Below are 13,837 nucleotides of genomic sequence, written 5' to 3' on the forward strand. Positions count from 1 at the left end.
ATGAGATGAACTATAAACAAAGAAAAGCGATGCGGCTTCGTCGAAGACCAGAGGTATCGAAGGGATCTCCAGATCGAAGATGACGAGAGGAAAGCAGAAGATCGAGGCGCAGAGGAGGAACGCAGAGCGCAATCAGAAGCCCAAGGGTTCACAGCTCGAGGCCCGCGCCGTCGCGCTCAAAGTCAGTTGCCCAATCTGCAAGGTTGAACTTCCTGTTTTCCGATCTTCTCTCTATTTGGAGATGAATGAAACCCTAGTTTTGTATCCGTGATCGAAGAGGTATTGTTGATCTAGAACGAAATTTTCATTTTTACTCTCTTGATGAGTATGGTCTTGATTGTTGAATCGAATGAAAAATCTGGTTTTTGGAGTGAATAGCGATGCGATCTGTGAACCTGATGAGCTTGTTGCTTGCTTGATTGGGACTATGGTTTTGTTGTGATTGGTATAGTTTCTAAAATTGAAACTTTGGCTCGTAGGAGTTAGTGGGTGGATAATGTTTGTTTGGGAATTTTAATCAAAAGAAAGAACTATGGTTATCTTAAGAATCGTTGCCTACGTCCAATCTTCTTATGCTTTCTTTTCTTTTTCGTTACATATTTTGTTGGTACAGTTTGTGGTTTTTTTTTCTCTGGGAATTCTTTAAAATTGAGGTGGATTATGGATTGGAGGATAAAACTTTAGCATAAGCCCTAGAATTTAGACTTGATTGGAAACAATTCTACCGTGAATTTGTCATTACTTATGAATGGAAGTGAGAAGTCTAAATCCATGAATTAATAAGAGTAATGTCAAAATTTAAACTGTTGTGTGTTGCATGTATCACGGTGCTTATATTGAAGAAATGTTGTTTTCTTTTCTTTTTTTTTGGTAATGTTTTTAAAAAAATGGAGATGATCGTAATTTCACTAATTTGTGGCTAGGACAAAAGACTGAGAGAGTCTGTGATTTAATGTGTGATGATGATTCAGATAGTTTCATGATTTAGACTAGAGTAGGCGATAGAGCAGGTCTAACATGTCTCACTTGAGCTGATTAGTCAGTACTGGTCAAATTGATCTTTTATTTTTATTTTTTCCTCTTTTCACATGCTTGTTTGAACTCTAGATTTTGTTACAGAACGTTTTTGTTGCAGCTTTTTAAGTGATGGCAGGAACTGTTTAGCTGCCTTGTAGACCATTAGTCTAGAGGATTTCTAAAGTTGATTTGTTAATATTGCATTTATTTGATAAAACCAAGGGATCACAAGAACACTTGAGTTGATGCCTCAGAGTAATCAAGTGAGAGGCAGCTTTGCTAGTATACAACATGTTTGTTCCTGTCTTGCGTTTATGATTGGAAATTACCTTAAATGGTCTGTAATCTTGATTAAATCCTTTAGCTTTCTTCTTGTGGTGGTCTTAGTGTACTTAAAATGGTCATGTTTACTTACCAAATCACAAAGCCTCTAGTATTGTTATGGACAAATCCAGGTTGACACTATGTGACTTTTGTTGGTCTGGTTTTTTGTGGTGCTGTTTTCTTCACAGTTCATGATCCTGATTGCCTGCGAGAAATTAATTCAATCCCTTGCATAAGAAAATCCTAGCTAAGTGGGGCTTTTGAATTTCTTGATGTAGAGCTGTTATGTCTTTTGCATCAGTTCCCATTTTGGGCGGAACAGATCTATTAATTTTTTTTAGGGTCACAATCCCGGAGGGTGAGCTAACTCCAAAAACCCGTCCTCAGTTCGGATTGCAGGCTGCAACTCGTCTGCATGAAGTCGGAATCGCTGGTAATCGCCGGTCAGCCATCCGACGGTGAATTTGTTCCATCTTAAGTGATCCTTAAATATACTAAAATATTCCTTTGATAGAGGATATAAATCATATAATATGTAGCAACTGTTAAACCTCTGATTAATTAGTTGCTTCATTTTGAAACATCTAAAGTCTCGCACGCACTGAATATTTCAGTACAAAAATTAACACCCACAAGGACCTTGAATATATGATGTACACACATTTAAGCAGGTATTTGCAGGTTATTGCTGTGTTTCTGTTGTAGCTTGGCATTCAAAGCTGCACATAGATTGATATGTTCACCAGTCCCTTTCCTGATGCTTTATATTGTTTAATCTATCACTGAATGATCATTTTAACATCAAGAGATTCTTTCCAGGTACAACTAGCGAACCAGAATCAGATAGCGGATCATTATGCATCTAAACACCCTAAGGAGAAACCACCTAGTGACTCAGGATGATTGCTGCCTTGAAATGATACTCTGTAAGATATGAACTAGAGAGTGTATCCATCTTTTACTTGGCTGTATGAAATAAGCTTTGAAGTTCAATACTTTGTTGTTCTCTTCCATTTCCTTGATTCAGTTATCGTGAAGAGAAAGAGAAGTGGTTAATAACCCACCTTCCGAAAGTATACTGTTTGTGTTTCATTTTGCTAGTGCTTGCTATTATCAACTTTCAGAAATTTACTGTAACCTCCTCGAGAAGTTGAGAGGTGGTGTGCGGTTTTAATCCTTGAAGGCATGGAAAATATTAGATTTATGCAGTGTTGAATGTAAAAGCACTTTAGGGGGGAGCTTATCAAGACGGTTGAAAGTTCTGCCAGAAAGAAGCAGGCTTCCACAAATTTGACCCGAGATCCCTTTATCTGTGAGAGAAATGGGTTTGGTTTATGTAACTTAACGGAAATTAAATGGTTGATATGTGACGAATTCCAAAGAACATTATGTCAACTTTTAAACAGATTTGAACTGGTAAGAAACTACCAGAATTTGTTGGTTTGGCAATAAACCATCATGTTTTACAATACAACAAAATGAATCAATACAACCGGTGGTGAATGGAAATATAGAGTCATAAACAAACAGCTGCACGATAATAAACCCAAATCTTACAACAACCCTTTTTCAAGAAGCACAATTTAGCAGGCTACCGATTTTTCAACTTCAAGCAACTTCATGTTTTAGTATTTTTTGTATATGTATAACATAAGAGAATAAAAAATATGCTGGAAGCTACAAACCTCAAAAAGATTGATCACAACTTTGAACCAATGGGTTTCAGTAGGTACCTGTGGCTGCCCTGCTATAGGCCTTCATGGATGAGTTTATTCAATAGAGTGGTCAGAAGTGCATCTCTTTTTTCTCAGCTCTTGTTTCTTCTCTGATTCTCCTCTGCTCCTCTCTCTCTCTCCATGCCTGCTCCAGTATCAACCGCTCTCTCTCTAATTTCTCCATTGACTGCCGCCACTCCTGCTCAAACATACGGCGTTCTTGTATCCTCCTGTCCATCATCTCCTGCCACTGTGCTTCCATGCGCTGCTGTTGCTGTAAGAACTCGAGCAGTATATCATGAATATTACTGGATGGCCTTGATTTATCTGTAGCCCTCTGCTGTTGCTGTTGTTGCTGCTGCTGTCCTTTGTCAGCCTTTTTCTTTCTATTTTTTGATAGGCGTTCATCATCAGTGTCTTCATCATCCTCATCATCATCTTCGGAAAATTCTTCAGAAGATCGATCCCCGCTTAACCTTTTCAATTTCTTCTTTGCATGGACAACACCAGATTCAGACTCAAGAAGGAGCCGTTGCATATTTCTTTCACGTTCTTGAAATACAGCGTGCAACTCTTTGAAGAATGGGCAATGCCTTCCATTTTCAGGATCGGAGGTTTCTTTACCCTGCTCAGTTTAAGGTCAAGTTACATATTGATTTTGATTAGGATTTATTTAAAATGTAAAATATCCGACCCAAAAAAAAAAGCACGAAATGACAATAAACTTCTGCGCTTCTCTGTTCAAAAAACACCAAAGGATAGGTAAAAACTTATATCTTATACTATTTACTGCTTGGGCTTCGTGTCAATGATATTGAAAAAATGCATAGAAAATATGTAAAACTTGACCAGATATTTTGGAACCAGCTTTTCAAACCAATCATCTTTGCTCACTTACAAACAAAGTTACAGCCACCTGTCATTTTAGAAGTTTATACACATGTCAGGAAGATAAACTTATGCCATGGCCATAGGCATGCATAAGCTAAAACTCTAAAATTGCTGACTGAAAAGGGTTTGAGATAAGCATCAGATAATCCAAACATGAAATCTAAGAACTAACAATCTATTCAACATAAAGTTGAATAAGGACAACTTTATTAATTTCCCTGGTTATGCCGTAAAACACATACTAAAATCCTAAAGCTAATTAATTGTCAATAAATACCATCAGCTAAGATAAAGACGCTTCAAATAATGGTCGGTAATACAAAACCAATTTGATAAAATAAAGCTTGTAATTATCTTTCACAAATTGATGGTCAAAACCATATAAAGAAAAAAGAATAAAAAGCATGACAGATGGCAGCACTCACTAATGGTTCTCATCTAACAAGTTGAAAGTGTCTCCCTTTATTCAGAAATAGAGCAGATTTCCATTAAAAAAGCCATGATCTGGTCCTAATGTTCCCATTATTGAATCCCAGATCCAATTATCAGCATTCACAGGTTCATAATATTTTTAGCATCCGAAGTTGACAACTAGAGCAAGATTTTCCATTGTTATAAAAACGCTTATACATTAGTGCCTAATAAAATTGTCAAGTAGACCAAAATAACACCCTTATTTATATTTTATGACAAAGTTATGATCAATACATCAAATAGAAAGCGTAAAGAAAATAGACCGAATATAGATAAATGCAGTACAAATTAATAATGGAGACCCGAGTCGGTGCCTTTTCATGGAATTAGAAACATTAAAAAAAAAAGAAAGAAAGAGAGAGAGAAAGAGCATCACCTGGAAATCTAAAAATAAAGGAAAAAAGCACAACTCCAAAATGAAAACTTACAGAAAACTAGATAATTAGCTCAATCTCTTCTAAGCCCACGCATCAAAATACAGATTTGAAAAACGAATGCCCAGTTGCAATCAGGAAAAAGAAAAGGTAAAATTACCAGAAGTTAAACAAAATCCAGCAAAAGGGATTGCATAAAGGCAGATAATGAATAGAGTAATTGACAACTGAGGAACCACAATCCAATTTCGAACCCTAACCAATCAACTCATCAGCTTAACATACAACGCTATTTACAAGAAAGATTGTAGAAAAGGAATTAATAGACGTGTAGAAGAAGAAATCAAATGATAGCTATCTACCTTACACGTACAGGTCAATCCATCCAACACATACATAGATAAATCTAAGATCAGAACGAGAAATTTTTTTTTAAGAAAAAAAAAAAAAATCAAGATTCATCTTAAGAATTATAATAAGAAAAACACAGAAATCAAACAGATTCAATGAAAAAACCAACGTGGAAATAAAGAGAACGATATCGAGAAACAAGTATACAAACCTTGTATCGGTTAACGAGGTTTTTCCACTTGCACTTGCACTGCTCGGGGCTGCGCCGATACCCTCGTTCACGCATGCGAGTTGAAACCACCTCCCACAGCGTCTTGTTCCTCTTGGAGACTGTGAAATCCCGCTCGAGCTCAGCCCTTATCGCGATGAAATCCCTAGTCTCCGCCTGGCTCCACTGAGGTACCCTCTCCCCCTCCTTCGCCACCACTCGATGTGGTCCTCCACCGCCTCCACCACCGCTCCCCGCCGCCGCCGCCATTTCCGCTGGGCTAAGATGAACCGGCATCAGCATCCCCAATCCATCTCCTCCTCCTCCACTGAGCATCATCTCGATTCCCCTCCAAACCCTAACCCTAACCCTAATCTCCTCTCTCTCTCTCTCTCTAACTCCGTCGAGAGATTTATTAGAAGAAGAACGGAGGTCGCGATCCGGGACGATGAGGGCAGGCTCCTTCTTTATATGGCTGTTGGATTTCTTATAATTTACGTAATTGCCACTGACTTGACTCTTGGTATAGTAAATTGACGATTTTACCCCTTAGCGGCTTGATTTGAGAACTTACAAGATGGGTCTCTGACATGTGCGTGACCATCGTATTAATATTTATATATTTTATTTTTAATTCATTGTATTGGAGAAAAAGTTTATATAAGAAAGAATGAGTAATTAGTTGAGGTTATGGCCAGGCATCTAGCATGGTATATGACTTTTGACCATGGGTTAGGTTATATACATAGTTAACTTGGGATTTTTAATAACTCTTGAATCAATTAGTATCAATATATCTTTAATGAGTATGTATTTAATAATATAATATAATATAATACTGTCTCTTTATATAATGAACTCCATAACAAAATGCTTTATGGAAAACAATTTATGAGCTGCTCTGATTTTTTAATTTGTATTGTGTATATTTATTGACTCACTTCTTATAGCATATGATATGAGTTTACCTAATTAAATTCATGTATATATATGAAGACAGGTTACACAATCTAATTTATGGACATCTAATGATATAGAGTGATAAAGATAAATATTTTTTATATTTAATATGCATATTATATAAGAATATATTATACGAGACATCGATCGATTTTGAATTTATAAACATTTTTCTATCTGTGCAGTTGCCTTTTAAATCTTTAATTCCATCCATCTTTTTTAATTGTTTGGTTTTTAATTATGTGGGTGTCTTTAATATCCACAAATAATATATTTTAAAATTATCTATTTTTAATAGTGAATTTAAAAAGTACACATTAAAAAAGGTTGTTTTTTTTTTGAATAAAGTGGATAAACCACAAATTTATTAATAAGAAAAGGGGAGTGAAAGGAAACAAACTGACAGACAATAAAATAAAAACTGGTATCCTCACCAGGGATGAGAATAGCAGTGAACAAGACTAGGATAAAAAAAGCAATAAAAAGGAAAAGAAGGAAGATAGCGAGCTGGGCTAACGAAGTCCACCATCTGGAGACGAAGGCCAGTCCAGCAACAAAAGAGAGGCAGATTACTCCCGGTCTGTGGTGTGCGCCATTTCGCCAGTAGTGTCCGTGGATCTGGAGCTCAGGAAATTAAGAGAGCGCTTGATCTTCTGAGCAGCATCAGATGGTTCCTGCTGAAGAGGCACCGAGTCTGCAGTGATCCAAGAAAGAAGCATGTTAGCTATCTTATGGAGTATAGAAGAAATTGATGAATATTTTTGGTTAAAAATACGACTGTTGCGTTCCAGCCAGATGTTCCAGAATATGGCTCTAGAGCAAAGATCTGAGAGAGTTCTAGAGGCAGAATTTAAGGAGGGAATCCAAGTGGTCCAGATGTTGTAAACAGAGCATGGGAGAGTAGCAACATCTAACAAACCTCGGAAGAAGGACCATATTCTCTCCGAAAACGAACAATTAATAAAAAGATGATCTACTGATTCTGAGTTGTTATGACATAGAATACATGTGTCAGTAGCATTAGGATTGCAACCTTTAAGAAAAAGGTTTTCAAGAGTAAGAATTTTGTTTTCCCAGGCAAGCCAACAAAATAATGTTATTTTACTAGGGGTATTTGTCTTCCAGAACTTGGAATAAAGTTGACTGCGAGTGCCTCCATCAATTAAGAAATTATAGAAAGATTTGACAGAGAAGGTTCCGTTATTATCAAGAGACCAGGTATAAGAGTCCTCTTGATCAATAGAACAGTCTGGAATAGAGTTCATTAAAACGGTATAGTCATCAACAGAGGTTGTCCTGAATGGATTACAACCGGAATTAGTTATAAGAATAAATTGTCTTAAAGTAATCCAAGGATAAGAGCAGTCCAAGAAAAGTGATGTCCAACGGTCTTTTGGGGATTGACCTTCAAGCCATTTATCAAACCAGAACAGAGTTTTGTTACCATTACCAATTGATTTGGATATGCAGAATCTAAAGGAGGGTAGAATGGTATTAATTCCAGCCCAGAAGAAAGATTTATTTCTTGGAGGATGATGATATAGAATATCAGGGGCATCACTTATCACATAGTTTGCAGAGACAATTTTTGTCCAACAGGAGACCGGCTTGGTGATGAGCTTCCACCACCACTTTCCTAATAAAGCATTATTGAATATCTGGAGATCAAGGATACCCCAACCGCCCATGCAACGGGGTCTACAAATTCTTTTCCAGGCGATCAACCTTATACCCTTAGACCCCAGATCTGGACCCTTCCAAAGAAAGTCTCTCCTAATTTTATCGATTTCAAGGATTACCCAAGCTGGTAATTTGAAAACAGACATCCAGTAGACTGGTAGAGAAGATAAAACAGAGTTGATGAGGGTAAGACGACCCCCAAGGGAAAGATAATTGGCTTTCCATGAAGTGAGCCTAGAACGAATGGATTCAATTAACTTTGTCCAGTCTTGTCGTCTAGGTCTTCGGCCTGTGAGTGGAATACCCAGGTAAGTGATTGGGAGACAATCTCTGTTGCAATTAAGTATTCTAGCTGAAGAAGAATGTGGTTGGTAACCAGAGTTAGTGGAATACAGGCAGCTTTTAGAATAATTAATTGAAAGACCGGAACAACCTTCGAAGAGATAAAGTATTAATTTGATAATTTTAAGGTCTTCATGCCCTCCTGCAGAGAAGATCAGAAGATCGTCTGCATATTGTAGTTGACAGATGCTGTTTGATTGATCAAGTTGAACTCCAACTAATACTTTAGAATTAATAGCATGGGTAAACATAGCACTAAGAGTATCAGCCGCTAAAGCAAACAGCAGAGGGGAAAGAGGGTCACCTTGTCTTAACCCTCTTTTACAACGAATATAACCTTGAGGTGAACCATTAATTAGTATTTGAGTTTTAGCAGTTGAGAGAATGGTATGTATCCAAGAGATCCAACGATTGCCAAAACCTCTTGCCCTAAGAATCTCAAGAAGAAAATTCCAGTCTAGAGAGTCAAAAGCTTTAGCGAAGTCCACTTTAAAGGCAAAGCCGAGAAGTTTCTTTTTTTGAAGATTAAAAATCACTTCTTGGGCAGCGATTATGTTATCTGCGATACATCTGCCCTTTATGAATCCAGATTGAGAATTGTCAATTAGATCCCCCATCTTATGACTCAGCCTAGTAGCAAGAATTTTGGAAATGATTTTACAAGTAGAGTTAATAAGACTGATGGGTCTAAAGTCAGAGACCTCAGTAGATGCATTTGATTTGGCAATAAGAGCAATGTGAACCCAATTAATTCGTTCAAAATTAATGGATCCATCATAAAAATCACGACACAGATTGATGAGGTCCTCCTGAATAAGGTTCCAGTGTTTTTGGTAAAAGAAAATTGGGAATCCATCTGGTCCTGGGGCCTTATCCGCGTTTAACTCAAATACGGCATTTTTAATTTCAATAGTTGAGAATGGGAGATCAAGAGTAGAAAGATCAACTCTATCTTTAAAATTAAAAAGATAATGCCAGTTGAACATGAAACGATGAGTTAAAGAGGTGCCAAGAAGGGCTTGAAAATGTACAGTGAAGACTTTCCCAATATCATGATTACCTTCTATCCAACTCCCGTTACTTTTAACTCGGGGAATGAAATTTTTATTCCTTCTGCCATTGGCAAGTAAGTGAAAAAATTTTGTGTTTGCATCTCCCTCTTTAAGCCATGTAATTCGGGATCGCTGCTTCCAATAAATCTCCTCTTGTTTTAGTAAAGTGTATAGCTCAGATCGGATATGGGTTAAACGATTGGAATCATCCATAGAAAGTGTCCCTCTTTCATACAGGGAATCAAGTGAATTTAGTTCAGAGAGCAAAGATTTTTTGTGAATGTTGGAAGCTCCAAAATTTTCTTTTGCCCAACGGCGTAGATTTGATTTTAAAAAAGCGAGTTTTTTGGAAAATTTGTAAGCACCGCAACCAGCGAATTTAAGATTCAACCACCAATCTTGGATTAAGTTTTCTAATTGGTCATTGGTATACCAAGATTTTTCAAGTTTGAATAATTTAGTCCGAGTGGAATGATAACCAAATTCCAAGTAAATAGGGGAATGATCAGAACCAATTCTTGGTAAAGCACTTTGGTAGGAGCTGGGGAATAACAGCGGCCAGTTGTGAGAGTAGAGGAATCTATCCAGTCTAACCCATATTGGATCGGATTGTCCATTAGTCCATGTGAATTTTCGTCCATGTAAAGGAGGATCAATAAGATTGAGGTCATCTAAAAGCTTTTGTGAACTAGCGATGTCCCTAGGATTAGGGTCTCCTTTATTTTTATCTTCCAAAGTGAATGAAGTGTTGAAGTCTCCACATATTACCCATGGCAAATTGTGTAAGTTTCTTATTGTGCGAATTTCGTTCCAGAAATCAGTCCTTATGGAGTTTGCATTAGGTCCATAAACGCTAGTGCAAACCCATTTAATGTTTGTGAAAAGATTTGTGAACTCAATAGTAATGGAGAAATTTCCTTTATGAATTAGATTACCATATACCTGGGCACTATCCCAAGCAATAATGATACCACCAGCGGAGCCTATGGCAGGGAGACACTCGAAAGTGTTCAGTCTTGAGCCACCAATAGATCTCCAGATAGAGCTATGAATATCTTGTAGTTTGGTTTCTTGTAAACATACAATATCAGCTCGGGAAGAAAATATGATGTCTTTAACTAAATGGCGTTTAGAGGGTCTGCCAAGACCACGAACATTCCAACATAAAACAATCATTAAAAAACAGTAAAGTTCTAGCAGTTGGATCTCGAAGGAGATCCAGATGAGGAAGATAAATTTCCAGCCCTATCAGATTCAAGTTTACGAATATTGTCTAAGCATTTAAACTTATGGTTAGGAGATCCTTGGAAATTAACACCACAAGCATTGCTATAATTAAAGAATTGAGCATCAGTCCAGGACGAAAAAATAACTGCATTAATGGAATTAGACGTACCGTCTCTGGGATCATCCGGGACTTTTTTCTTTGTTGATCTGGGTGGATGAGAAATAAACCCAGCATCTTCATTCCAACGACCAGAAGGTTTCTTATTGCGATTGCTCCTTCTAATTTGTTCCTGATTCTGACGAAGTGTGGAAGACTTTGCAGGTTGAATATTAGGTAGTGAGATGTCAGGATCCACATTCGCATGATTAACTGGAGAAGATTCCTTCTCAATGAGAGAAGGGTTCCCGGGTACAATCGAGTGATCCACAAGTGGTTCTTCCTTGAGTATTTCAGCTTCTAACTGAGAGAGGTTCTCCTCACTCAGAATATGATCATCCTCTGCTATCACATCTATAGGAAGGTCGTCTTCATCACCCCAATCAACTAGCTCTTCATCAGAAAGATCATTCAATGGGGTGATAGGGGGGGACGGATCCTGGGAGTAGAACTTATCTGAGTTGATACAAGGGATCAAAGACCAACCGCCATGAATAAAGATCCATTTGTATCCATCTGGAATAGAGATCGTCGGTGGTTGAGGTTTCAAGTGAGTAGGTAAATTGTCAGTGTTGGAAATATCAGGACCCAACGGGTTAGAAATCTCCTTTCCTTTAGATTTAGGTAGATTATCATAAATTGAATGATCATGAATAATCTCAGTATTATGATCCGCAATTTGATCAAGCTTAATCAAATTTGGCTTTGGATACACTGAAATTGCATGAGAAGGATCGGTTTGAGAATCAAAAGGAATAGCCTTATCCCGAGGCAAACTTGATTCCACAAAAGGAATTGAAATGATCTCGGTGGGAAACATATCACAAGGCAGGGCCTTCTTATTTGAGTCCATAAATAAATAAAAAAAGAGAAAAAAAAAGGTTGTTTTGAATGCATGTGTCTGAAATTTATAACATTTATTAAATAAAGAGGAAAGAGGAGCTGCCTAATTTCCTATACTTTAAATGCACGCCATTGATCTTCCAGAAGATCGTTGGACTCACAAAGACCAAGTACTAAATATGATAAACTTGAATCTCCAAACTACTAATAAATAATGACTTTTACATATAACAAGATAAACTTAAATACAATTATTGATGGACAACAACGGGTTTATAAGAAATTACAAAGGGTATTATAGAGAAATCATTGAATGGGATCAAGCACCGCTGCCACGCAATCAAACAGGAAGGGTGGGGCCCGACCACATGGAAAAAGGCAAATCTAAAGCAGAAATGGGGCGCGGTGCGCGTTCTGGAGAAACCGCGTGGCCCGGGTTGGGGAGATGGAGCTCAGCTCGCGTTTTGATTGGTTTGTGTGAACGGTGAAACCGCTTCGTCTCTCATTGCGGGCCTCACGAGTCTGATGACGTGGACGCCGCTGATCTCGTTTATAAGATTTGGTGGTGGATGCGGGTGTGAACACGACTTCGTCATTTTGTCAAACACCCTTCCTTCATGCGTAAGCTCATCTTCAAAATAGACTATTTTGTTTATTTATTTTTTTCTTGAAAGCATAATCGGGAATATCACAGAGAGAGGGAAAGAATAATAAAATTTGACTATGGGGTTGTTTGGATTGGCTTTTAAAAAAAATGTTTTTTTTTTAATTTTGTAGAAGCACTTTTAAAAAGATTTTTAGAATAAGCTTAAGTCACTTTATGCATATTTTTTTCGTTTCGAACGTATTAGTTTTAGAAACACTTTTGTAGTTGTGAAAATGTTTGTATATTTATTTAAAAATTACTTTTACAACAAAAAATTACTAAAAATACCCTTTTACTCTGGATTGATCGAGGCATTTTTAAGAAACGCACTTAACCAAAATAAACTTTATCAAAAATGAACTTTATTTCCATAAGCTAGTGTTTGGGAGCTTTATAAAATAAGTTGTAGATTTGAGACTTATTTTACGACTGAGCTTATTCGGAAAAGTCTCATCCAAACACAATATAAAAATCTCATAGCGACTTAACTTATAAAATAAAGTCTTTTTGGGATCACTATAAAAGTCGATCCAAACAACACCGATACACTCGAATTTTTCAATTTAAATGCTTGCCCTTATATTCTACTTTATTTACGATTGCTAATACACTCTTAACTTGGTTATCTGCAGCTCTAAACTCTTCTCAGCTGTTCAATCTTGAAGCTTCTCAGAGAATCAAGAGTCCATCAACTTCTTAAGCAGTAAACCCACATATCACACCTGGCGACCCTGAGAATAACTTACCCCAGTGAGTAATCTCATCTCTTCAGTAGCTTGGGTAGACATGTGTCTTTAGGATGATGACTTAGCCCATCCAGCTTCCTCTTTACTTGCTTTTTCCGTATTTACTTTATTATACCCTCACCTATGATGAGACTTTTGTCTCTTTTCTGTTGTTTTGTTTATTTGTTACTTTTTTTTTCGTGTCTGTCTTATTTTTTTATCTTTTTATTTCAATAAAAGCTGTGATTTATTTATATTTATTAAAAAAAATTTGACTATAAAAAATATGAATTAACTCACTGATAATTACATATGATTGTGATTTAAAAGTTTAAAATTAGAGTTTTTCAGTTTATAATTCACGTTTTTTTAGATTTTTTTGTGAGACTTCTGAGAGTAATATTTCTTATTTTAACTGAATTTTATTTTTAAAAATTAATTAAAATATTATAACTGCATGGTATATAAAATAAATAAATAAAATTTCATGTTCAGGTGTCAATGGCAAGATATGTACGGATTTTTTAAATTGTTGGTTTTAGGATTTATAGATATTTTCTTAGTGGAGGATTTAGGCGCATTTGGTTGCTGCCAGCTGTAACCATTTTGTTTGTTTGTGATCAAAATAAGATTATACCTAGCATTGGTCCTAAAATTGTTAGCGTACTTTTTTAAATTTTTTTTTTGGACGGAAATGTGTAAAATGGATTAAATTAGAATAAATTGTGGCGTAACATGAATGATTTGAATCATGCATCAAATTGAAAGGACCGATGACTAAATATCGCTTATCACAGTGGAAAAATATACCGACATAATTAATGTGATGGTGAAAAGATCAAATTTTATTT

General features: G+C 36.6%; 1 pseudogene; it reads right to left on the minus strand.

The window, feature by feature from the left end:
• Nucleotides 1–2,884: 2,884 nt before the first annotated feature.
• On the minus strand, nucleotides 2,885–5,795 carry LOC120258539 (annotated as a pseudogene).
• Between the last annotated feature and the right edge of the window lie 8,042 nt (nucleotides 5,796–13,837).

The sequence above is a fragment of the Dioscorea cayenensis genome, chromosome 4, assembly GCF_009730915.1.
Source record: "Dioscorea cayenensis subsp. rotundata cultivar TDr96_F1 chromosome 4, TDr96_F1_v2_PseudoChromosome.rev07_lg8_w22 25.fasta, whole genome shotgun sequence".
Taxonomy (NCBI): domain Eukaryota; kingdom Viridiplantae; phylum Streptophyta; class Magnoliopsida; order Dioscoreales; family Dioscoreaceae; genus Dioscorea; species Dioscorea cayenensis.